Source organism: Dreissena polymorpha, chromosome 14, assembly GCF_020536995.1.
Source record: "Dreissena polymorpha isolate Duluth1 chromosome 14, UMN_Dpol_1.0, whole genome shotgun sequence".
Taxonomy (NCBI): domain Eukaryota; kingdom Metazoa; phylum Mollusca; class Bivalvia; order Myida; family Dreissenidae; genus Dreissena; species Dreissena polymorpha.
Genome location: NC_068368.1, coordinates 43,319,308 through 43,324,178, shown reverse-complemented (window position 1 = coordinate 43,324,178; position 4,871 = coordinate 43,319,308). Strand labels below are relative to the sequence as shown.

The 4,871-nt window shown below is 31.4% G+C and overlaps 1 long non-coding RNA gene across 1 annotated transcript; it reads right to left on the bottom strand.

The window, feature by feature from the left end:
* Nucleotides 1-948: 948 nt before the first annotated feature.
* LOC127857788 (uncharacterized) lies at nucleotides 949-1,503 on the bottom strand. The gene is made up of 2 exons (XR_008038637.1): nucleotides 1,420-1,503; nucleotides 949-1,145 (listed from the first exon to the last, which is right to left on the bottom strand). It is a non-coding gene; the product is annotated as an uncharacterized LOC127857788 (long non-coding RNA).
* Nucleotides 1,504-4,871: the final 3,368 nt, after the last annotated feature.

Genomic DNA, 4,871 nt, shown 5'->3' with positions numbered 1-4,871 from the left:
ATCTTAAAGATGACAATGTATAACATTTATGTTCATTGGAATTTGCTATTTTTTATTAAAATGTTACTAAAAGTAAACATTAATATTTTATTAAATGTTACTAAAAGTATACATTATTTTTAACAGAAAACTTAAATTTCAACTTTGTTCTCAAGAATAAAATCTTAAAATCTTAAAAAATTACCGTTTTACATAAAGGGAAACAGCAGTTTCCCTTTCATTAGCAGGAATATTTTTACCAGCTATCAAACAATGTCTGGGGTGAATTAAAAATGTATTTTATAGTTAATTTTACAATATTAATTATTTTCAGCCTTATCAAAAATGACTTCCATTGTCTTAAATTTGTTCATTTGACACTATTGCTAAAATATACTTTTTCATTGTGTAAGAAATGAAATCTGGAAAAATTTAAATGTTATATATAAAAATATCCAAATATTTACACATGTAATGTCAATCTGACATTAAAAAAAATGAAATCAATATCCAAATTTGAACAAATTAATATCCACACGTAAGATACCCTGGTTTAATAAGTGCTCTATAAAAATTATAAAAACATAGCAATTATAAAACACAATCCAACAGTACACAAGTATACATGAACATATATGCTGGCATCTCATGTTTAAAACCCTCAAGTCAAATAAACAAGGCCAAGATGGCGCTAAATAAGTCTATGTAAAACTATTTACCAACAGGACAACAAGGAAATCAAAAGAAGAAATACAGTGTGCTTAAGTGAGTTAAACCTAATTTCCAAAATAATGAAAAAACATCATTACATCATGAGTGTCACCCTCCTTGGGTATTTCGTAATACTTTTCATTAAATATTGATTAAAACTACATAGTATGAGCTAGGTTACGGTTGTATAAAAAACCCATCTGGGTTTTCATTTGTTTAATCCATCTTTCCCAACTACTCCCTCGCCATAAATCAGTCCAAGAAACATAGTTTTATTTAGTAAAACCGTTTTTTTTTGACATTTTGAACTGACACCTGCAAATGGGGCATACCGAACCCCTTTCTTCCAATTCGCAGCTGCAAACGTAGCACAGTATGTGTCCACAGTCTAAAAAGGTATCGCAATATCTATCTCTGCAAATCTGGCATGTTGGAATTCTAGGATAGGTAATACTCTGAAAAGAAAAAAACAAAAACACTCACAAAAGACCATACTAATACTTTTAACACTTTGTGTTAAATAATTAAGGTCTTACAAGGTTTTATAAAGTGCCTCAGACACTCTGGGTAATTAGTTATTTTAGAATTGTTTAAACTCTTATTTTTAAAGCAAATCAGTTGACAAAATGTAGGACAACATCAAATAAATATCATCCCTTGTACATAAACAGGGAAATTTGGTGTATTTCCAGCTTGCTTTCATTTTTAAAGAGAATTTAAACAACTTACCACCGGTGACACATAATCATGGTCCGAATGCCCGTCCAGCAGCTGGTTTCCAGATGAATGCCCGTAAAAGGCTCTGGGACAGCTGTAACAAAAAATATAAGTTTACCACTGAAAACATTGATTCTTTGAATACGTGCCTTCCAAAATTATATTTATAAAAGAAGTGTAGACCAAAAACATTTCAAACATTTTAATAACAATAAATAATATCATTCTTTTATACAATTAATAGATCTACTTTGTATTAGTTAATTAAAACATACTAACAGACCACGCGTAGAACACCACGTTAGGTATTCACGTTAAAGGCTCTGAAGTGCATCTATTTTTAGATCTGGCAACTTTCACGAATTTTCTAAGGTTTCGTGAAAAGTTTTCAAGAAAAGTCTTCCGTTATTTTCCTCTTTTCGTGAAAATGTATTTTCCAAGGTTTCATGAAAAGTTATCTGTTTTCGAGAAAAGTGATTTATTTTCGTGAAATCTTTCATTTATCTTTATGTGGTGGCAGTTAGGAGCACTAACATATGGAAGCATATTTGTGCCACTACTTACCAGATGTAATAACGTGAAAATAATGGCGGATTTCGCGAAAAAAAAACGTTTTTCTCGATAACAGATAAATGTTCACGAAAATAAAATAAATTATGTTAACACGAATTTTTCCCTGTTAGTGCTCTAAACTGCCACGACATAAAGATAAATTAAAGTTTTTACGAAAATAAATCACTTATCTCGAAAACAGATAACTTTTCATGAAACCTTACTTTTCGTGAAAACTTTTCACGAAACCTTAAAAAATTCGCGAAAATTGCCAGATCTAAAAATAGATGCACTTCAGAGCCTTTAACGTGAATACCTAACGTGGTGTTCTACGCGTGGTCTGTTAGTATGTTTTAATTAACTTATACAAAATAGATCTATTAAATGTATAATAAAGTGATATTAATTGTTATTAAAAATGTTTGAAATATGTTTGTTCTACACTTCTTTTATAAATATAATTTGGGAAGGCACGTATTCATAAAAATCAATGTTTTCATTGGTAAACTTATATTTTTTGTTACAGCTGTTCCAGAGCTTTTTTTTACTTTTTGCTGTGTCTGAGGCACTTTATAAAACCTCGTAAGACCTAAATTATTTAACATGAAGTGTTAAAAGTGTAAGTATGGTCTTTTGTGAGTGTTTTTGTTTTTTTCTTTTCAGAGTATTACCTATCCTAGAATTCCAACATGCCAGATTTTCAGAGATAGATATTGCGATACCTTTTTAGACTGTGAGCACATGCTGTGCTACGTTTGCAGCTGCAAAGAAAGGGGTTCGATATGCCCCATTTGCAAGTGTCAGTTCAACATGTCAAAAAACGGTTTTACTTAATAAAACTATATTTCTTGGACTGATTTATGGCGAGGGAGTAGTTGGGTACGATTGATTAACCAATGAAAACCCAGATGGTTTTTTTATACAGCAGTAACCAAGCTCATACTATGTACTATGTAGTTTTAATCAATATTCAATGTAAAGTATTAAGAAATACACAAGGAGGGTGACACTCATGATATTATGATGTTTTTTCATTATTTTGGAAATTAGGTTTTACACACTTGAGCACAAAGTATTTCTTCTTTTGATTTTCTTGCTGTCCTGTTGGTAAATAGTTTTACATAGACTTATTTAGCGCCATCTTGGCCTTGTATATTTGACTTGAGGGTTTTAAACATGAGATGCCAGCATATATGTTCATGTATACTTGTGTACTGTTGGATTGTGTTTTATAATTGCTATGTTTTTACAATTCTTATAGAGCACTTATTAAACCAGGGTATCTTTAGTGTGGATATTAATTTGTTCAAATTTGGATATTGATTTCAAATTTCTAAATGTCAGATTGACATTGCATTGGTAAATATTTGGATATTTTTATATATAACATAGTTTGTTGAAATTTTTCCAGATTTCATTTTTTACACAATGAAAGTGTATATTTTAGCAATAGTGTCAAATGAACAAATTTATGACAATGGAAGTCATTTTTGATAAGGCTGAAAATAATGAATATTGTAAAATTAACTATAAAATACATTTTCAATTCATCCAAACATTGCTTGATAGCTGGTAGAAATATTCCTGCTAATGAAAAGGAAACTGTGTCCCTTTATGTAAAACGGTAATTTTTTTAGAATTTTATTCTTGAGAACAAAGTTAAAACTTAAGTTTTCTGATAAAAAAATGTATTCTTTTAGTAACATTTAATACAATGTTAATGTATACTTTTAGTAACCTTTTTAATAAAAAAAAGCAAATACCAATGAACATAAATGTTATACATTGTCTTCTTTGAGATTATTAAATAAAGCTTACTCAGTTAAAAAGGCCTGTCTGTGAAGAGTTTGAAATAGTTCTGTATTACACACATTTTCAAGTTTTTTTCGCATTTTATATCCTTCAGTTAAAGTTGTTATCCCCCCTGATAGGTCGGAGGGGGATATGGGAATCGCGATCGTCCGTCCCTCTGTATGTCCGTCCCTTTTTTGTCCGGATCATAACTCTGCCATTTATCACTAATCAAATTTCACTCATCCTGCAACGAAGGCTCCCTACTATTAGACGATGTGTCTCGCCGTAAATTAAGATTGCTACCCCCAAGATCAATGTCACACTTATAGGTCAAATGTCCATATGTGACAATATGATATTGTTTCGCGTCCAGAGCATAATTTCGTCATTTATCAAGCAAATTTCTTTTAACTTGGCAAAAGTGATCCCCATCATAAGACGATATGTCGCGCTTTACAAACCAGGGTCCCTACCTCCAAGGTCAAGGTCACTCTTATAGGTCAAATATCTATTTATGACAATATGATACAGTTTTTGGTGTCCGAAGCATAACTTTGTCATTTATCAAGCAAAGTTTAATTAACTTGGCTCAAATGTTCCCCATTATTTGATGATGAGTGGCACATAACAACCATGTCCCATTCTTCAAAGTCAAGGTCACACTAATAGGTCAAATATCTATATATGACTATATCATATAATGTTTTGTGTCCGAAACATAACATCTTCATTTATCAAGCAAATTTCATCTAACTTGGCACAAATGTTCCCCATCATTTGCCTATTTGTTGCGCTTAACACCCAGGTTCCTACCCCCAATTTCAAGGTCACACTTATAGGTCAACTGTCCATATATGACAATATGATAGTGTTTCGCGTCCAGAGCATAATTACGTCATTTATCAAGCAAATTTCTTTTAACTTGGCAAAAGTGATCCCATCATAAGACGATATGTCGCGCTTTACAAACCAGGGTCCCTACCTCCAAGGTCAAGGTCACTCTTATAGGTCAAATATCTATTTATGACAATATGATACAGTTTTTGGTGTCCGAAGCATAACTTTGTCATTTATCAAGCAAATTTTAATTAACTTGGCTCAAATGTTCCCATTATTTG